The following is a 22,048-nucleotide window of genomic DNA, read 5'->3' as shown; positions in this document are numbered from 1 at the left end:
ATTAGGAGGTCGTCTGTGTAGAGTGAGACCCTGTCTTCCCCACCCCAGGCCATTTAAATGCCTCCCATTCAGGGCTTTCCCTGAGCTGTATCGCTAGTGGCTCTATTGCCAGAGTAAACACCAGCGGAGAGAGGTGACATCCCTGCCGCGTGCTTTGCCCCAGTTCGAAACCAAGAGGTGAGTCTGTTTACTCTTATTCTCCAGCATGGGGTCTAGCATGGATTCACATGCTCATGAATATTCCCCATCGTCAGGCTGGGAATCCTCGGTAAAGAAAAAATCAGTTTCAGTTTCGTTTCTGAACTGTCTTTCTTAGTAGTAACCAATCACTGGTCTCTGGGTCATACTGCCCCCAGCCAATGACTGCCCTCTCCCTAAGCCCCTCCCCTGGCAGCCATCCTCAGATTTTTACCGCACGTTCAAGTGTTGGCAGTCCTCGTGCTATAGCTCTCGAGCTTTTACTGCGTTTTGTGTTTTTTCAAAGAGTTTAATCTCATTTTTTCGGTCAATCGAGCCTCAAGCTCCACCGTTTATACTTCCGATCAACGGGGACCCGTTTCGGATTTTTCTACGCTCCTCAACGGCGAAGTTTTCGTCAAGTTACGCTTCTTGGAGGATTCCAGAAGATCTTGAGGCCTACCCCGTGGACATGGCCCAGGACAAAGGAAGCTTGACGCCCGGATCCAAGCTGTTCAGTAACTGCCCTGGATGCGGATTGCAGAATGTCTTCAAGGAGTACGAGCATTCGAGATGCCTCTACTGCCTTCACGAAGACAAAACGCATGTGGAGAAGGACTGTGCGTTTTGCAAGAACATGTCTGAACGGACTATGAGGGATCATCGGACACGCCTCACCAACTGGCTGGAAGGAAAGCGCCCAGCAAGTGAGTAGAAGAAGAAGTCCGAGCTGTCATGATGCATACCCCCGGGCATCCAGACCACGTCCATCAGCCCCGGAAGCAGGCATCATGTCGCCTTGAGAAAACCCAGCAACCCCTGCTAGGGGCTGTCTGGGTTCAGCCCTGGCGCCTATGGCACCAGGCTCATATGGGACATCAGTCCTGGCGCCATAGGCGCCAGTCTCATAGGTGCACACTTACCTGATGCAGACCATGCTGCAAGAAGATCCAATCCCATGTGAGGCCTGGAAGGGACTACTTTACCTTAGGGACTATTTTGTTACTCGGGTGTGGTCGGGGAAGAATACCTACCTGGGACTACTTTGGGGGCTATTTAAACCACGCCTGAAGAGCAGCACACGCTTCGCGTTATTCTGCATCCAGCAGCGTAACGTACACCGTGCCAGCACCAGCATCCAGCCTTCTGCCACGCCCGCCTCGAACCTGGAGCACCGAGAAAGAAGGAAAGAAGCAAAGAAGCAAAGGTTAGAACAAGAGTATTACCTGATTTCTTACCTGATTCCGGATTCATCGCATCTTCAAACCAGAGGAAAGACTTTGTTTTAAACGCGTCGCATTGCCAGCAGCAGCGCCGCGCCATACTCGCCGTTCCACGCAGCATCTCTTCGATCCGGCGCTGTCTCCATCTTTACATCGCCGAATCCCGGCACATAAGGGGGACAAGAAACAACAAGGTGAGCAGAGAGAACAGACACAGACAATCTCTTTAGCCGCCATATGCTTACCTTATTTTACCGCAGGAGGTATAATTCATCAGCACGCCACATCTTCTTATGCCGCACCTGTAAGATAAGGAGAAAGCAGCAAGTTTAACCCTTGGCATTATTTACCGGACAGTGTTGGGTAACACAGACTTTTACCGGAGCGCTATCAGCTGTCAATCTTCTTATTGGGTCAAAGCTGCAAAATAAAAGAGGAATTGGACAGGACTGAATTCCAGACATTTTGAACTCTTACGAACTATATACTTACGGCTCTTCGCCAGGACCTTTTGGAGTCAGGATTCGTCTACAACTCTTCCAATATCTTCAGGCCAGTGAAGTAACTGGTCATCAACGCGCCCTGTGTGCTTCGCAGGATGGAGGGCTCATCCTTCAAGAATATAAGGTGAGATTGCTGAGAGGGCGCTTCAGAGGTGATTAGTGGGGAGGACAGCGTGGGTGCCATCACTTGAATCCACAAGTGGCTAAATCCATCCCTCCACTTGTAGGGGAATATTTCTACGGGTCAAGCAGACAAGATTAGGAGGGCAGATCCAGTCAGTCATCGCTGCACTACGCATCACGTGGGTGGAGGCCGCAGCAGTCTGGGTCCGACCGACGCCCCTGTGGGAGCCAGGTGAGCGTAACACGAGCGGTCTTCTAAGTCCTGTGAGGGTGCTCTGGTGACGGGGGCCCAACAAAAGGCAAAGCACCGCAAGTCCGTGGGCACCGGGAGCGCCGAACGGTCAGGTTTCTCGGCTGCCAGGCAGGGCGCACTTTCACCGACGCCATCAACCACGAGCCAACGCTCTGTCTTGGGGAAGAGGAAATCGAAGAACCCGGGTAAGCTTCTGGAGAGGCCCCGGTCGATCCCAAAGGAGACAGCCGGAGGGGAGTGAGGCGGTGACCCTCCCCCCAAGGTGAAGGTCTCAAGCGCGCCTAAAGCCGTGAAGGCCTTGATTCACCCGGCTAAAGCCTCCATCGAGGGAGTCGTGGTGACCCTGGCGAAGCCTATGGAGGCTACCCCAGTGGAGGCGACCTTGGGGCCCAGAGTTTCCCTGCCACCGCAGAGGGAATCCTCTTTTCAACCTATCGATAAGACCCCTGTGAGAACCCCGGTGGAAAAAGAGGGGTGGGGGGCGGTGGCCATCACGGACACGGATAAAGCCTCTGAAGAGGAGCTGGCTGTAGTCGTGAAGATCCTGAACAAGAAGTTCGAGGAGGTCCGGTCCCACAGGAGGGATCCCGACGAGGCGGACGAAGAGAGCGATGGTGGTGCGAATGAGGTTCCCGTGGAGGAGGAGGATTCCACTCCCCAACCATCGTGCCCGTCGCAGCCGGTGCCCGAGCCGCAGGACAACTCGGAAGCCATCTTGATGGCAATCCAGGCCTTATGTACGGAGATAAGGACGAGGTTACCCTTACCCCCAACAGACGATCCAGTGGAATATGGGCTGTCGGGTAGTCCTCCAAGCAAGCGGAGGAGAGTTCAACCCCCTTGCCCTTCCAGCCTTCGCGGCCCTAACAGCCTTCATCTCCTTCCCCTGATCCCAGAGATGACACGGGAACAGAGATGGTCACGACGGGGACGGATGACGACGGTGGTGACGACCGGATGGGCTTTCCATCAGCACCTCTTCGGGCCTCCCCGCCCGACGAAATTGGCTCCTTATATCTCATGATCGCCAGGGCATCCGAGCTCTTCGAGCTCTGCCCCGAAGAACAGAAGAAGGAAGGCTTCCTCTATCAACGGCGTGAGGCCAAGAGGAAGACGGCACTTTCGTTCCTGTTACTTGATGACATCTGGGACGAGGGACTGTCGCTCCTGAAGAACCCGTCCACGACTCCTGCCAAGAGAGACCTGTACAAGAAAAAGTACCGGGTCCCGGATTCTGCCCCTTTGTGCCTTAGGGCACAGCCGACCCCGGATTCGGTCCTCTCGGCAGCGGCCAAGAAGAAAGCGGCGGGGGCTACGGCTTCAACTTCAACCTCCCCGTCGGACGTCGAGGGGAAGAAACTGGACACCATGGGATGACGGGTCATCTTGTCGGCGGCGACGACAATTAAAGCGGCCTAGCGATTGTGGCCCGTTACGACAGGGAGCTTTGGTTTAATATCGCTCCTCTGCTGGACTTCCTACCGGACGACAAGAGGGCAGAGGCCCTGGAGATCCTGCAGGAAGGTGAGGTGGGGTCAGACCACGCCATAAGGTTGGCCACGGACATTGCTGACACTGGTTTCCGCTAGTTGGGCATCGGTGTTTGTCTTCGACGGCGGGGGTGGCTCAAGGCGACCGATTTCCGCCAGGACGTGCAAACCAGAGTTTTGGACATGCCCTCAGACGGGAACAACCTGTTTGGCAAGACAGTGGATGAGTCACTGCAGGCCATCAAGGCCGACGCGGAGACGGCTCGAGCCTTGGGAGTTTTGCAGCAACGCCGTCCGCCGTTTCGGAACTCCGGAGGCAAGCAAGGTGCCTCTAAAGGATTCAGCGGCGGCTCCTTGACGTACCGCCAGGCGGCCCGCTCCTCGTCACAGGAAGCCTACAGAGGACGCGGCAAATCAGGAGGATCTCGTTGTCGTCGCCAAGGAGGCCAAGGCGGCAAGGCCGCTGCCAAGCTGGACTGAACCGGCCGTAGCATCGGGCCCCCACCTGAGCACCCCGGTGGGAGGCCGGCTGGTGAAGTTCGTCAGCGTGTGGGAGTCCATTTCCAACGACCGTTGGGTGCTGGATGCCCTGGCCCGCGATCACACTCTCGAGTTTCTAAAGAAGTGCCCGAGCATTCCTCCCATGGCCAGGAAAGAAAACCACGTTCCTCAACTGCTGCTGAAGAAAGGAGCCATCAAGCTCGTCCCAAAGAGGCTCTGGGGCTCTGGAGTATACTCGCGATACTTCCTCGTAAGAAAGAAGACCGCCGGCTGGCGACCCATCCTGGACCTTTGTCGTCTAAACAAGTACATCAAGTCCCAGAAGTTCCGGATGGTCACCCTCCAGCACGTGCTGGGACAGCTGGAGGAAGGCGACTTCCTATCGTCGCTGGACTTGGAGGATGCCTAATTTCACATCCCCATTCTAAAAGGACATCGAAAGTTCCTGAGATTCGTAGTCCAAGGGCGGCACTATCAGTTCAAGGCCCTTCCCTTCAGATTGAAGTCGGCGCCCAGGGTATTCACCAAGTGCCTAGCACCAGTGGCGGTGCAGGCCTGCAGGGGATCCACGTCTACCCCTACCTGGACGACGGGCTCATCCGAGCAAAGACAAGAGAACTCGCCGTTGTGCACACAGCAAAGACGTCCAACTGCTTACGGATCTGGGATTCTCGATCAACTTCGCGAAATCCCACTTTGTGCCATCGCAAGTCGCCTTGTTCCTGGGAGCCAAGCTCGACACAGTGGCGCGATTGGCTTCTCCTCCGTCGGAGCAAAGGACGTAGGCCATCCTGTGCAAGGTGCAACGGCTGTCGACCTTGGACGTGGCCAGGATGAGGTCCATCAAGTCCCTGCTCGGCATGATGTCCTCGTGTATCTACCTTGTGCGCCTGTGCAGGCTGCGGATGCGTTCACTGCAAGAATTCCTCAACGCCCGTTGGATGCAGGCAGCGGGCAAGTTCGAAGACAAGATCTCGCTCAACGAGACCTTCCGCCAAGCGATCCGGTGGTGGGTCAACCACGCGCATCTGGCGGCGGATATGGACTTCCAGACCCCGGTGCATCAGGAGACGGTGACGACGGGCGCCTCCCTGCAAGGATGGGGAGCGCACACCGGAGATCTCCATGCAAGAGGCCTTTGGCTCCCAGAGGAGAGGTCACTGCACATCAATGTCCTGGAGCTCCAAGCCGTGTTCTGGGCCCTCAGGTCGTACCTCCCGTCCCTCAAGGGCAAGGTGGTAAGGATTTTCACTGACAACACCACCACAATGTTCTACATCCGGAAGCAAGGAGGCACCAGATCCCCAGCCCTATCCAAGGAAGCCCAGGATCTGTGGCACTGGGCCATCGTCCAAGGGATGTTTCTGGTACCCTTCCATCTGGCAGGATTAAAGAACACCATCGCCGACTCACTCAGCAGGGAGCAGCGCTCGTGCTACGAGTGGGAACTGCGTCAGGATCAAGTGGATCTACTCTTCTAACGATGGGGCAATCCCCAGATCGACCTATTCGCGACGGCGGCGAACACCAAGTTCCGGAGGTTCGCCGCCAGGTTTCCCCACCTGGGTGCATGGGCGATGCCTTCTCATTCCTGCAGCACTAGAGTTTGGGGAGTACGATATCCTGGCGGACTGCAAGGAGGTGCTTACAAAGGTCAGGGCGTCCTCAACTCTCAAGTGCTATGGACACAAATGGAAGAGGTTTTCTGTCTGGTGCCGGGCACAGAAGATTAACCCTCTGCAGATTACGGCCCCTCAAGTGCTGCCGTACTTGCTATCGCTGCCCAAGGTGGGGCTGGCCGACGCCTCCATCAAGATCCATCTGGCGGCTATCTCCTGCTACACCAGAACTCCAGGGCGCGCATCTCTGTGGTCCCATCGCCTGGTGAAGGAGTTCATGAAGGGACTGTTCTGATTTTTCCCGCCGGTGAAGGCTCCGGCCCCGGCGTGGGAGCTCAGTGTGGTGCCTGACCAGGCGCATGGGGCCGCCATTCGAGCCTCTGCATTCTGCACCGTTGAAGTTCCTGTCATGGAAAACAGCGTTTCTTGTGGCCATCACCTCCGCACGACGAGTGCGAGAGATCCAGGCCCTCTCCTGCAAGCCTCCGTACCTGACTTTCTCCAGCATGGGGTCTGGCATGGATTCACATGCTCATGAATATTCCCTGTCGTCAGGCTGGGAATCCTCGGTAAAGAAAAAACCAGTATCAGTTTCGTTTCTGATCTGTCTTTCGTAGTAATAACCAATCACTGGTCTCTGCGTCATACTGACCACAGCCAATGACTGCCCTCTACCTAAGCACCGCCTCTGGCAGCCATCTTCAGATTTTTACTGCACGTTCATGTGTTGGGATCCTCGTGCTATTGCTCTCGAGCGTTAGTGCTATTTTTTCACGTTTTTTCTCAAAAACTTCGTTTTTTCGGTCAAAAGAGCCTCAAGCTCCACCGACTCTCCATCCGATCAACGGGGACCCGTTTCGGATTCGTCTGCGCCCCTCAAGGGTGAAGATTTCGTCGAGCTACGCTTTTGGAGGACTCCAGAAGTTTCTCAGGCCCGGTCATGGCCCAGGAGAAGGGAAGCTCGACGCCCGGAAAGCTGTTCAGGGTCTGCCCTGGATGCCAGCTGCAGAACGTCTTCAAGGAGGACGAACACTCTTTTTGTCTTTACTGCCTACATGAGGACAAGACGCACGTGGAGAAGAACTGTGCGTTTTGCGGCAACATGTCGGAGCGGACCATGAAGGACCGCCATCAACGTCTCGCCAACTGGCTAGAAGGGAAGAGCCCGTCCGGCGAGAAGAAGAGGAAGAAATCCGAGCGGTCTTCTAAGACCTTTGAGGACGCCCCGGCGACAGGGGTCCAACATAAGGCCAAGCACCGCGAGTCCGCTGGCACCGGGAGCGCCGAACGGTCGGGCTCTACAGGCGCCAGGCAGGGCGCACCCTCCCCGGCACCATCAACCACGAGCCAACGCTCTGGCTCGGGTAAGAGGAAGGCCGAGCACCCGGCGAAGCTCCTGGAGAGGCCCCGGTCGAGCTCGAAGGCGGAGGGGGAGCGAGGCAGTGTCCCCCCCCCTCAAGGATAAGGCGGTGAGCGCACCTAAGGTGGTGAAGGCCTTAATCCATCCGGCCAAGCCCTCTATCGAAACTGTCGCGGCGGCCCTAGCTCAGCCTGTGGAGGCTAAACCAGTGGTGGCGACCTCGGGGCTCAGAGTCTCCCTGCCACCTCGGAGGGAGTCCTCTTTTGTGCCCATCGATAGGACCCCCGTGAAATCCCCCGTGGGGAAGAAAAAGGGGGGGCAGGGCGTCGTCGTAGATTCGGCCTCAACCTCGGAGGAGGAGCTGGTCGAGGTCTTAAGCCACGGCCTCGGCGTGGAAGATGACCGGCCCGTCGGGATGGATCCCGACGCAGGGGACGACGACATCGTCGAGGGTACCGACGGGGCCCCTGATCGCCCGTCGTATTCCCCTCTGCCAGCGCCGCGAGACAACTCGGCGGCCATTTTGTTGGCTATACAGTCCTTATGCTCAGAGATGAGGACGAGACTACCGTTGCCGACGGAACCTCTCCCGTCGGGGGACCCAGAACCGGGACCTTCTGGTGTTCCCCCTACCAAGAGAAGAAGGATCCACCCTCCACCTCCTTTTCAGCCGTCGCGCCCCTTCCAGCCCTCCTCCCCGTCCACCCGAGGGGATGATACGGGGACTGACACGGCAGCGACGGGTACGGACGACGAGGTTTACGACGAGGATGTACCATCGTCGCCTCCCACCAGGGCTTCTCCGCCCGACGAGATTGGATCGTTCCACTCTATGATCGCCAGGGCATCCAAGCTTTTCCGACTCTGCCCTGAGGAGAAGAAGAAGGAAGGTTTCCTTTATCAGCGGCGCGAGGCCAAGAGGAAGACGGTCCTCGCGGTGCCTCTATTGGACGACATTTGGGATGAGGGCCTCACCCTCCTCAAGAACCCTTCCACGACGCCAGCTAGAAGAGACCGGTACGAGAAAAAGTACCGGGTCCCGGACAAGGCCCCCCTGTGCCTCCGGGCGCAGCCTACCCCGGACTCCGTCGTCTCCGCGGCGGCCAGGAAAAAAGCGGGGGGGGTGCGGCCTCCACATCGACTTCCCCACCGGACGGCGAGGGAAAGAAATTGGACGCTATGGGACGCAGAGTCATCTCGTCTGCAGCGACGACGATTAAAGCTGCCAACGCCTTGGCTATCGTGGCCCGATACGACAGGGAGCTCTGGTACAAACTGGCTCCCCTGCTGGACTTCTTGCCGGACGACAAGAGGGCAGAGGCCCTGGAGATCCTGCAGGAAGGTGAGGTGGCTTCGGACCACGCCATTACCGTTGCGACGGACATCGCCGACACTGGGTTCCGCCAGTTGGGCAACGGCGTTTGCCTTAGGCGGCGTGGATGGCTCAAGGCTACGGACTTCCGTCAAGACGTTCAGACCAGAGTCCTGGACATGCCCTTCGATGGGAACAACCTGTTTGGGAAAACAGTGGACGATTCCCTTCAGGCCATTAAAGCGGACACCGAGACGGCCCGGGCCCTTGGAGTTCTGCAACAACGACGGACGCCCTTTCGGAGCAGCGGAGGCAAGGGCGCCTCCAAAGGTTCCGGCGGCGGTTTCTCCTCCTACCGTCAAGCAGCCCGCTCGTCGTCTCAGGAGGCCTACAGAGGACGAGGCAAGTCTGGCGGACCCCGCCGTCGTCGCCAAGGACAAGGCGCTAAAGCCTCGTCGAAGCAGGATTGAACCGGCCGGGGGGTCGGGCCCCCACCGAAGCACCCCGGTGGGAGGCTGGCTGGCGAGCTTCGCCAGCGTGTGGGTGTCCATCTCCACCGACCGTTGGGTGCTGGACGCCTTGGCCCGGGGCCACGCGCTCGAGTTTCAAAGAAAGTGTCAGCGCGTCCCCACCGTGGCCAGGAAAGAACTTCACGTCCCTCAACTTCTCCTGGAGGTGAAGGCGATGCTCAAGAAGGGCGCCATCAAACTCGTCCCAAAGAGGCTTCGGGGCTCCGGAGTCTACTCGAGATACTTCCTCGTGAAGAAGAAGACGGGGGGATGGCGCCCCATCCTGGACCTGCGACGTCTGAACAAGTTCATCAAGGCGCAAAAGTTCCGGATGGTCACCCTCCAGCACGTCCTGGGTCAGCTGGAGGAAGGAGACTTCCTGTCGTCGTTGGATTTGGAGGATGCCTACTTCCATATTCCCATCTTGAAGGGGCACCGAAAATTCCTCATGTTTGTGGTCCAAGGGCGTCATTACCAGTTCAAAGCCCTCCCCTTCGGTCTACGGTCGGCACCCAGGGTGTTCACCAAGTGCCTCGCACCGGTGGCGGCTCAGCTGCGCCGCGAAGGGATCCACGTCTACCCCTACCTGGACGACTGGCTCATCCGAGCCAAGACAAGGGAGCTCGCCGTGGTTCACACGGCAAGGACCGTCCAACTTCTCACGGACCTGGGATTTTCCGTGAACTACGCCAAATCCCACCTGGTGCCCGCGCAAGACGCTCTGTTTCTGGGAGCGAGGCTCAACACAGTGTCCCTTCTGGCCTCCCCGTCGGAGGAGAGGACCAGGACCATTCTGGGCAAGGTGCAGCGGATGTTGGTGGCCGACGCGGCCAAGGTGAGGTCCATCAAGTCCCTCCTCGGAATGATGTCTTCCTGCATCTACCTCATTCCCATGTGCAGGCTCCGGATGCGCCCGTTGCAGGAGTTCCTGGACGCGCGCTGGATCCAAACGACGGGCAGCTTCGAGGAAAGGATCACACTCGACGAGAGTTTCCAACGAGCGATCCGGTGGTGGGGCACCCGCGCGCATCTGACGGCGGGCATGGACTTCCAGACCCCAGCCCACCAGGAGACAGTGACCACGGATGCCTCCCTGGAAAGGTGGGGAGCGCACACTGAAAATCTGCACGCAAGAGGCCTTTGGCTCCCGACGGAGAAATCCCTACATATCAACGTCCTGGAGCTCAGTGCAGTGTTTTGGGCCCTCAGGTCCTTCCTTCCGTCCCTCAAGGGCAAGGTGGTGAGGATCTTCACCGACAACACCACCACCATGTTTTACATCAGGAAACAGGGCGGAACCAGGTCCCCAGCACTGTCCAAGGAGGCGCAGGACCTGTGGCATTGGGCAGTCGCCCAAGGGATGTTTCTGGTGCCGTTTCATCTGGCAGGGATAAAAAACACCATCGCCGACTCACTCAGCAGGGAGCTGCGCTCGTGCCACGAGTGGGAACTACGGCAGGATCTAGTGGATCGCCTCTTCCGACGGTGGGGCACACCCCAGAACGACCTGTTCGCGACGGCGACGAACTCCAAGTGCCGGAGGTTTGCCAGCAGGTTTCCCCAGGTGAGGAGCATGGGCGATGCTTTCTCGTTCCCCTGGGAGGGCCTGTTCCTCTACGCGTTCCCTCCTTTGCCACTGCTGATCCGGCTTGTCAACCAGCTCAAGAGGTCACGGTGCAGGATGATCCTCGTCGCACCTGCGTGGCTGAGGCAGATATGGTTCCCGGACCTTCTGGACTTGTCAGCGTCCCCGCCAATCAAGCTGCCGGTGGACGCGGATCTGCTCTCCAGGGAAGGAGGCGCCATCCTCCACCACGACCCGAAATCGCTGAACTTGCAGGCCTGGCTCCTGCAGCGCTAGAGTTTGGAGGATACGACATACCGGCCGACTGCAGAGAGGTTCTTGCAAAGGCCAGGGCGTCCTCGACTCTTAAATGCTACGGACACAAATGGAAGAGGTTCTCTGTCTGGTGCCATGCACAGAAGATTAACCCTCTACGGATTACGGCTCCCCAGGTACTGCCGTACCTGCTGACGCTGGCCAAAGCTGGACTGGCACACGCGTCCATCAAGATTCATCTTGCTGCGATCTCCCGATACACCAGAACCACGGGGCGGACGTCCTTGTGGTCTCATCGTCTGGTGAAAGAGTTCATGAAGGGGCTGTTCAGATCGTTCCCGCCGGTGAAGGCTCCGGCCCCGGCGTGGGAGCTCAACGTGGTGCTGACCAAGCTCATGGGACCTCCGTTCGAGCCTCTGCACTCGGCCCCGTTGAATTTTCTGTCGTGGAAAACAGCGTTTCTTGTGGCCATCACCTCCGCACGACGGGTGGGAGAGATCCAGGCCCTTTCCTGCAAGGCCCCGTACTTGACTTTTCATGACACGAGGGTAGTGCTCAGGACGCACCCCTCCTTCATGCCCAAGGTACCGTCGGACTTCCACCTCAACGAACCCTTGGTGTTGCCTGTATTCTTCCCGTCGCCTTCGTCGCCGGCTGAGAGGACTTTGCACTCGCTGGATGTGGCTAGAGCGCTGAAGTTCTACGTGGACCGCACGAAGTGTTTTCGGAAGACGTCACAACTCTTTGTGAACTTTGGACCTGTCAATCAGGGGAAGGCTCTCTCGAAGCCTTCCATTTCCAGATGGCTCTCCGGCTGTATCATGTACTGTCATCGGTTGGCAATCCGACCGCTGCCTGGCCGTCCGAGAGCCCATTCCACCAGAGCGATCGCAGCTACCACGGCGTTCCTTTCTGGTGTGCCCCTGCTGGACATATGCAGGGCTGCTACGTGGAGGTCGACGCACACCTTCACGAAGTTCTACTGCGTCGATCGGGATTCCAGGGAGGAGTCCAGGGTCGGCCAAGCAGTGCTGCGCAACCTGTTCGCCTGAGGTGAGCCTGGTGAGGGGGTAACGTTGAGTTTGATGCAATGCTTAATGTTGAGCCTTTGCCACCTCCCGTGGTTGTGCATGTGTGTACTGCTATGTATTCTTTATTCATGAGCATGTGAATCCATGCCAGACCCCATGCTGGAGAAGGAACAAGTTACTTACCTGTAACTGTTGTTCTCCAGCATGGGTCTGGCATGGATTCACATGCGAACCCTCCCGCCTACCCCTCTGCGGCTCTTCACTTGGTCATACTTCCACTTCACGTGCTTCCAAATCTGAAGATGGCTGCCAGAGGCGGTGCTTAGGTAGAGGGCAGTCATTGGCTGTGGTCAGTATGACGCAGAGACCAGTGATTGGTTATTACTACGAAAGACAGATCAGAAACGAAACTGATACTGGTTTTTTCTTTACCGAGGATTCCCAGCCTGACGACAGGGAATATTCATGAGCATGTGAATCCATGCCAGACCCATGCTGGAGAACAACAGTTACAGGTAAGTAACTTGTTCCTTCCACAAGACGAGGGCTGTGCTGAGGACGCACCCCTCCTTCATGCGCAAGGTGCCGTCGGACTTCCACCTCAACGAGCCCTTGGTGTTACCTGTTTTCTTCCCGTCGCCTTCGTCGCCGGCCGAGAGGACTTTGCACTCGCTGGATGTAGCTAGAGCGCTGAAGTTCTACGTGGACCGCACAAAGTGTTTTCGGAAGACATCACAGCTGTTTGTGAACTTTGGACCTGTGAACCAAGGGAAGGCCCTCTCGAAGGCTTCAGTTTCCAGATGGCTCTCCGGCTGCATCATGCACTGTCACCGGTTGGCAAACCGACCGTTGCCCGGCCGTCCGAGAGCCCATTCGACTAGAGCGATCGCTGCTACCACAGCGTTTCTATCTGGTGTGCCCCTGCTGGACATCTGCGGGGCTGCTACGTGGAGGTCGAAGCACATCTTCACGAGATTCAACTGCGTCGACCGGGATTCCGGGGAGGGGTCCAAAGTCGGCCAGGCAGTGCTGTGCAACCTGTTCGCCTGAAGGTGGACCTGGTGAGGAGGTAAGAGATGCTTAATGTTGAGTTGATGAAATGCTTAATGTTGAGCCTTGCCACCTCCAGTGGTTGTGCATGTGTGTACTGCTATGTATTCTTGTATTCATGAGCATGTGAATCCATGCCAGACCCCATGCTGGAGAAGGAACAAGTTACTTACCTGTAACTGTTGTTCTCCAGCATGGGTCGGGCATGGATTCACATGCGAACCCTCCCTCCTACCCCTCTGCGGCTCTTCACTTGGTCCTACTGCCACTTTACGTGCTACCAAATCTGAGGATGGCTGCCAGGGGAGGGGCTTAGGGAGAGAGCAGTCATTGGCTGGGGCAGTATGACCCAGAGACCAGTGATTGGTTAGTACTAAGAAAGACAGTTCAGAAACAACACTGAAACTGATTTTTTCTTTGCTGAGGATTCCCTGCCTGACGACGGGGAATATTCATGAGCATGTGAATCCATGCCAGACCCATGCTGGAGAACAACAGTTACAGGTAAGTAACTTGTTCCTTGCTGCCTTGTGGGAGGTATATAGCAAGCAAACCCAGGAAGTTTCCGCCAAATCCTTTGAGACCCATAATTTCCCAAACCGAGTCCCACCACACAGAATCGAACGCCTTCTCGAAATCTATGGCAAGGAGTGCCAAGGTGTCTGGTATTTCGGCTGCTAGACCAATACCGAGTTGCACTCGGCGCAGGGTCATTCACGTGGATCTAGAAGGCATGTATTGACTCGAGAGGGTAACCCAGGGGCAACACGCTCCCCTTGGAAGCAAGATGCTGATCAACACAGGTTCGATCCCCGGGTCCGAGCTTAGAAACCTTCGGGTACTAAGCGCATTACAAATAACCAATCATAATCAAACCCACACTGGTCCGGATGTATCAGAGACCCGATCACCCCCAACCAGTGATTGGCCAGTACTCAGGCCAGGATCTTAGCCTCTCCGTTTATTAAGTATATTGGGCTGTGTGAGGCACACTGTTCTGGCGGTTTGCCAGGCCTCAGTAGAACCATTATGCTAGACATCCTGAGATCGCTTGTTAAACCGTCATCTTGCCTACATGGTGAAAAGAGACAGTGCACCTACATGGTGAAAAGAGACGGTGCAGTGGACCGATTACTTTCTCCCCTAGCCGCTTCTATGTCTCAACCAGGATCCCGTTGGGCCCTGTCGCTTTACCCATCTGAAGGTGTGTAATCGCAGCTGAAATTTCTTCCTCCGAGATGTCTGCCTCCAAACCTAGAGCCTGTTGGGCGGTGAACCTCGGGAGATGCACCTGATCTAGTGCATCCGACTCATCCACCTCGTGGTTCCCATTCACCAGGCTATATAATGCCTCATATTATTGTGCAAAGGCCTTGGCTATGTCTGCATCGTTAGTCAGTTACTTCCCTTGGGTGTCCCATAAGGCACGCACATGTCCAGACCCTTTATCTCTCCTTTCAAGCCAGGCCAAAATGTTCCCCGCTTTATCCCCAGATTCATAAATTTGACTTTGTCTGGCCCAGTGCACCTCCCTGGCATTGTCTAGTGCCACATCACGCAATATTTCTGAGCTGTGACTAGTGTCAGCTTGACCTTCTGCGACCCTGAGGAAAGAAATTCCTCCTCTGCTTGTTGTACTACCCTCTCTGCTTCCTCAACCTCTTGCATGTACTTCCTACGCCTAGCTGCCACCATCGAGAGTTCCTCCCCGTAGCGAGGGCCTTATACCCTTCCCAAAGCGTTACTGGGCTGTCGACTGACCCCGTATTCAATTCAAAGTACTCCTCTGTTTTAGAATGCAAGCCATCCACGAATTCAGGGTCCCCCAGGTAATAAGTGTTGATGCGCCAACTCCCATTAGGCTTGCTTACCCATTCTTTAGCACCATGACTAACAAGGAATGGTCTGATATTACTGTGGCCCAAAATATGGCTGATAGGAGCTTATGGGTCATGTTTGATGGGATGAAAAAGTAGTCAATCCTTGACATCGAGGCGTGTACCTCAGAAAAGAAGGAGTAGCCACTCTGTCGGATGCAGCCACCTCCTTGTGTCCACCCACCCCAAGGCCTCAGCGAATGCGCGTAGTTTGGAACAGGCCAACAGGTTTCTAGTGCCCACATATGTCCTGTCTAAACCCCGGTCCATCACCTCATTAAAGTCCCCCCCAGTATCCAAACGTCTGTTTGATTCTTAAGCATAAACCCTTGTAGCTCTGCTAACAGATCGGAGGCGAGCAGTGGGATCGCATATACTGCTTCCATTCCCCAGGTGTCGCCCCACAAGTCTCCCCTTGCCAGAACATAGTGCCCCCTGGGGTCTGACTTCACCTCTGTGAGCTGAAATGGGACCCTTTTATGCAGGAGTATGAGCGTCCCCTGGGAGCCCCTTGCAAAGCCTGCGTGGAATGCCACCCTCTAGTTGGATCTGAGAAAGAATTTGCACTCCATTCCCGCTAGGTGTGTCTCAGTGAGAAATACAATGTCGGGGGACAGCCTGTTAAGGAACTATAGCACCAGCCTTCTTTTAACACCTGAACACAGCCTGTTGACATTCCAGGTCATTACTGTGACTTTCCCGTTATGCACCATCATCCCAGAGAAACCGTACTTCAAACCAGATTGCACCCCCCCACCCATCTGTTCCCTCCCCTGCCATCCGTTGGCACTCCCCTCCCCATGACCCCCCTAGCTGGGTGTCCTTATGCGCTGCGGATCTTGCAAACCAATGATCAACCAAAATCAGGCCAACAACGGTTGACCAACTCCCCCGACATCCCACCCCGTACTCCTCCCCAACTTGAAGCACCTGTCGCCCTAACATTGCAACAAACGGGTGCGAAAGAACCAAGTCAACCATCTGCGGGGTGCCCGCTTTTGCATTTTGTGTGAGCCTCCATTCCCGATCTGTTGCCGCTAAAACCGTTTACCCCTGTGTGTCTTTGCAAATGTGTGGGCCGTTGTCTTTTGGGCCACCAAGTCATCCATTACCTGCTGCCCCTAGCGCAAGCTTTAAGGGCGCAGTTTGTTCTACTGCCTGTGATTCAAACAGGGATGGGGAGTGACCCGGATCTGGCTCTTGTCCGGGCCTACCCTCCAGCGGCTGGTGTCCAGGAGGCGAGAGAACATTTGTCTCGAGCCATGACTAAGCCTCCCTTGGGTTGTTGAAAATGTGCACGGTTCCCTTGTGGTAGACTTTAAGTTGCACTGGAAAGAATAGAGCGTACTTCATGCAGAGTGAGTGCATCTTCCTCTTGACCGATTCAAAGGATTGGTGTCCTTTCTGGACTACTCTGGTGTAGTCTGGAAAGAATCCGATCCAGTAGCCATTATAAGTCTTGGGGCCATTCTCTTAATTGCGTACTCCGAATCCAATATCCGCTGCTCTGCCTCCCTGACCCTTGAGGCCATGTTCCGCATGTCTTGCCCGAGGAAGGACACTTCTGTTGAGAGGCCATCGATTTTATCCTCCATGGGGGACCTAGATCCCCCTAAAGGCTCCCATGATGTCATGAAGGGAGATTTGAGAGTCTTGCAACTGTGTACTGGTCCATCTTGCACTGGAGCCCAATCTTCTTTGCTTAGTCTTTGACCATGGTCCCACACTCAGTTGGCCCTGGAGGCAGTCATTAGCAGCCCCCTAATGCTCCTTCACTTGCACATATCCCTTCCTTTTAGTTGTCGTGCTGGGTCGGCACTCTCTGGACCCCCAGCGTGACTGTTGCGAGCCTGAGCAAGCTGCAGTGCGCCCTCCTCGCTCTCAGCCCCCCGCAGTTCAGCTGCTGTTCACTTGCCCCAGCCCACTTCTACCAAACTGCCTGGGGAGGGTATGCCACAGAGTCTTTAGATCAGAGGCACCAAAACGTAATTGTCCGTGCCCACCTTGCTTTGTTGCCTCCTCGTCGCTGCAGTTCGGCTGCTGTTCACATGCCCCAGTCCGCTTCTTCCACCAAAGCTGCCTGGGGAGTGTATACCACAGAGTCTTTAGATCAGAGGGCCCAAAATGTAAGTATCAGTGCCCAACTCGCCGTGTTGCTCCCTCTTGTAAGTAAGCAGCTTATAGAGCTGTTTTCTGCCACCCAGTTTTACTGCAGCGTAGGTCCTGCCTCTCTTCTTTTTTCGTGCTCCAGGCTCGTGCTAATGTCTGTGTCCCTGATGTCCACCTCTCCCGAACATGCTCCTCGGTTCCCAGGCCTCTCCCCTGGGCCTGCTGGGTCCCCGCACTGCCAGGTCTCGGCTGTCTGCACAGGCTCTGATCTGATCCCGGTGAGCCGGCGACACATCGGTGTTGCTCTCTTGCTTCTGAGCACTGCCATCCAAGCGCGTTCAGTGTTGCCGAGGAGTGGGGGGGGAACGAAGGTCTCACCGGGGGTGAACACGGTATTGGGTTGGCCCGTTGTTGCTCAGCTCGGTGTCTGGCTCTGACGATGCCGCCAGGGTGAATCCAAAGATGGCGCCGCCCGCCCTGCTTCCCTGCTGCTTTCCCGCAGAGTGGTCGTTTTTTAGTTTCCCTTCTCCGTTTCATCTCGTGGATGAAGCAGTCTATTGCAGCGGTGTTCCGCTTGCAGGGGGCGGTGGTTCTGCTGCGTATTTCTACTGGGGAACAGGATTTTTACTGCAGGATGTCTATGGCTTTTTCACGCAGCAATGGATGCTCCCGTCTACATCTCTCCAGACAGATGAATTTATTGACTTTGTACCACCGGGATGGAGAACCGATGGGTGCCGACTATTTCCCCAGAGCATCTCCTCCTGACGAGGTGGGTTCCTTCCCCTCCATGCTTTTCTAGGGCATCTACCCTCTTCAACTTACTGCCAGAGGAAAAGGAAAAGAAGGGATTTCTTTACCAGAGACGTGCATCATCCAGGAAGAGCGTAATGTCCATTGCTCTGCTAGGTGATTTTTGGGATCAAGGCCTAGCTCTCATGAAGACCCCGAGCTCTACACCAGCAAATCGGGACAGGCTTTAGAAAAAATACAGGGTGCCTGACTCGGCCCCCAAATGCCTCAGATCTCAGCCGTCTCCGGAATCTGTAATTTCAGCCTCCGCCAGTAAGCTGTCAGTAAATCCGTCCTCCAAATCCATGGTTCCTCCTGACCAGGTGGGGAAGAAGCTGGACGTATTGGGCAAGCCTATTATCTATACCACTGCCTCAACGGTGAAGTCCGCAAATGCCCTAACCATCCTGACCCGTTATGACAGGGATTTGTGGTTCAAGTCGGGGTCCGATCCTGGATTTTTTGCCAGATGGCAGGAAGACCGAGGCATTAGCCCCATTTCAGGAGGGCGAGGTGGCCTCAGACCACACCATCAACGTGGCATTGGATGTTGCGGACTCAGGTTTTCACCAAATGGGAAACGGGGTGGCACTTAGACGTCAGGGCTGGCTAAAGGCCACACATTTCAGACCTGATGTCCAAGCCAAGGAAGCGGATATGCCTTTCGATGGGGATAACCTCTCTGGCAAGGTGGTGGACGAAACGCTGCAAACTATAAAGACGGACACTGAAGCAGCTAAATCGCTTGCGACTTTGTATCAGCAACGGTCCTTGTCCTTTCAATCCTCTAGAGGGAAGTTCAGCAGATCCTTTAAGGGCTACGCATCCGCCTCATACCATCAGCACTTCTGCTCGACCTCCCAAGAGACAGAAGGGGGCGGTCACAGGCCTTCCACTGAGGGGCACATCGCCGATGGCGTCCGCAAGCCAGGACGCAGATGCCCAAGCAAGCCTGACCCAGCCCAGGGCCCAGACCACCACTCTTGCACCCCGTTGGGAGGCCATCTGATGCACTTCATGCACTTGTGGAAGAAGATCACCACCGATGAGTTGGTGCTAGACATACTTCGTCAAGGGCACACCCTGGAATTCGGACACAGGTGCCCTTGCAGCCCCCCTGCGGCAAGAAAGGAACTGCAGATGGCCCAGTTGCTAGGATAAGTGAAGGCCTTGTTAAAATAGGGGCAATAAAACCTGTCCAGCTGTGCCTTCACGGCTCCGGAGTATACTCCAGATACTTTCTGGTTCAGAAGAAGTCGGGGGGGGGCTTTGGCACCCGATCTTGGACTTGCAACGCCTCAACAAATACCCGAAGTCCCAGAAATTCAAGATGGTCACGAATGCAGCAAGTGCCCGGCCAGCTGGACATAGGGGATTTCCTAGCAATGTTGGACCTAGGGGATGCCTACTTCCACGTCCCCATACATCCAAAGCATCAGAAGTTCTTGCGCTTTGTGGTTCTGGGACGTCACTATCTATTCAATGCTCTGCCTTTTGGCCTATAATCGGCATCAAGGGTGTTCACAAAATGCCATGTCCCGGTGGCAGTGCACCTGCGTCTCAAAGGCATACACGGCTATTCGTACCTGGACAACTGGCACATCCGGTCCCTCCCTCAGGCCCTGGTGGTGCAGCATACCAGGCAGACCATACGCCTTCTGAAGGAATTTGGAATCTCTATCAACTATCCGAAGTCCTGCTTGGTGCCATTGCAAAACGCGCTGTTTCTGGGCACCCGCAGCAACACATTGACAACTGTGGCGTTCCCCTCAGAGGAGAGAGTGGCATCTATGTTGGGGAAGGTGCTTCGCGTAACAATGCCCCAATCTACGGCGGTGCGCGCCATCAAGTCGCTGCTGGGCATGATGTCGTCCTGCATTCACCTGATTCCGTTTTGCAGGCTACAGATGAGACCTCTGCAGGGGCTCCAGGTGGCTCCAGATAATGGTCAAGTAGACATACAGGATTGCCCTCAACCAAGATTTCAGGCAAGCCATACAGTGGTGGGGAGTACGCAAACACCTCACCCAGAGAGCCCCATTTCAGATTCCCCCATTCCAGGCTACAGTCACCACAGACACCTCTCTGGGCGGATGGGGGGGCTCTGTGAGGAACCTGAAGGTGTCTCACCTGCTAGTCCCTGAGGATCTGTCATCCAGGTGGCCAGGACACAGCCATTGCTTTTGGATCCAGTTCTTGGGGCTATACCAGTGCAGGAGGATCACCCGGATAAGGGGTCTTCGGGAGTGGAAGTGGGGCACTGGATGGTGAGACACGGTACCCCCTTCACTGTAACACCTTTTCCCCATCATACCAGGTGTGATACCTAGGAACTCGACCTCCCTCCCTCTTTTCAGACACAAACACTTTCACACGGACAGTTCACTGTGAGCGACAATGGACTAACACCAGAGCCGTATACCTGACATGTCCCAATACAATTGTCAGGCAAGGTCAGGCAAATGCTGATCATTACACGCACCTGACTTCCATCACACTTCCCCACATGGATAAAAGACAGAGCATGAAAGTACACTCGGAGAAAGGAAAGGCACACAAGGAAAAAGCAGTTCCAAGATGGCAGTTTAATACAAGGAGAAAGACGGCGAGACTAGAGAGGGTTGCAAGGAGGGAAGTGCCCTTGACCTTTAAAGACGGTTACTTTTGCAAACCTTGGAAAGTAAGAAGCCTAAGACCGGGAACTCAAGCTGAACAAACTTACACTGTGCATCAAAGGTACCCGGGGCTCTCCTGCATCGATAACTAAGGCATGGAGGAGCAATGACTGTTGGGGAGAATTCTCATCTATGGCGAATTTCCCTCACCTAGTGAGTCCACCAGCAGCTTTGCTGGACTTCTGGAGTTTATTTTTTTCCACTTGGTAAGAGTGAGAGCTTTTCCCCCACTCTTACCTGTGACTTGCTATGTGCTTCCACCTGTTTTTGTGATTGTGGGCTCTGGAGTACACCCCCTCAGTAGCCCCCTTCTTTGTGTGTGTCACACAGCACCTTCTGTGCAGTGGCACAGGGTTGTCGTTCAGACTCCCACCGACTCCATTTCTGAGGCGACTACTGTCCCCCAGAAAAGGGTAAAGTTACCATTAACTTTTCTTGGTCAATCTACCACAGATCCAGTACACCCCATCTTCCATGGAGTACTGGAAAGGGTTAATTCGTATCCCTTTTTATCTGTACCTCCTAGAGCATTGTTTCGCTCTTTTAACATTTAGACATGGCTGGTGGCAGTGGTATCTACTCTAATTTTCTACCGCGGTTAGCTTATATAACCGTGGTAATATTGTAGGCTATTGTGTTAGCCTCAAACTTAAACCCGCTGGACCAAATGCTTTTTCTTTTGGCTCCGGTGCGGTTTATTCGCCATTTCTTTTTGTTAAACTCCTTCTTGTGTTTTGCTTTGCGCGGCAAACCTGGTTTGCCTTCTTTGTTCGCTGTCTTTTGGCGGGCTTCTACCTAGAAGCCCTCCTCAAGGTGCCTGGGTGTCTAGGTGGGCTGAATGTGAGGGAGGGGTGTAGTCACCCCCTGCACATGGTATTCTAGGAAACCCAAGTCGCACTTTGTCACGATTGGTCAAGGTGGTTGTCCGGGCTGGACAACCCCCCTGCTGAGTGATTGACAGCCAGGCTGTGTGAATGGGGGTTTTGCACATAAAAGGCAAGTCTCTTGGGCTAGAAGTCAGAGAGTCGCCACTGGAACTACAAGGAACCGAAGAGAAGCGGAGAGAATGACGGCTGCTGCAACTACCCCGTCCCGGTGAAGCCCTGCTGCAGTCCTGAGCTATCTTGCCTTCGACGACTCAGAGCAGATCCAGTCCGGAGTCGTCTTCCCTTGAGCTTGGTGGAGATAACCAGCTCATCTTCCACAGCTAGAGGATCCTCTTCCTTGGTCGAAATCGCTGCACACAGCTATAGTGGTCCGGATAGCCACCTGAAGAGCCTCTCCTGTTTTTAAGGAGTGCACCTTTTATTCCTCGTCGCTGCTGCCGGCTTCATCCCTGTGTGGTGCAGACCCCCTTTAGACATCCTCCTTCACAACGAAGCTCCAGGAATCGTTGGTCTGTGGGAAACCACTAGGAACAACTGCCAGGGCACCAGCTGCACCGTTGGAACAAGGTACTGTGTTCTACTTGAGGAAACTGGGTGAATCCCTTTTCTTCATTTCCAAGGCTTGCCCTTGTCTTCCCTCCTTCTTATAACTTTTGCTTCCGAACATTGACAATATCGAAGTACTTTTGGCTACGTTGAATCTCAAACTATCTGACT

The 22,048-nt window shown here is 55.3% G+C and overlaps 1 protein-coding gene across 5 annotated transcripts in view; it reads left to right on the top strand.

Annotated features, from left to right (window-relative positions):
- SCAPER (S-phase cyclin A associated protein in the ER) overlaps positions 1–22,048 on the top strand; it is a 4,210,252-nt gene that overhangs the window by 1,375,725 nt on the left and 2,812,479 nt on the right. The gene's annotated exons all lie outside the window — the stretch shown is intronic.

Source organism: Ambystoma mexicanum, chromosome 11 (genome assembly GCF_040938575.1).
Source record: "Ambystoma mexicanum isolate Mex_15411 chromosome 11, UKY_AmexF1_1, whole genome shotgun sequence".
NCBI classification, from domain to species: domain Eukaryota; kingdom Metazoa; phylum Chordata; class Amphibia; order Caudata; family Ambystomatidae; genus Ambystoma; species Ambystoma mexicanum.
Note: the sequence above shows the minus strand (reverse complement) of the source record. Positions and strands in the feature narration are given on the sequence as shown.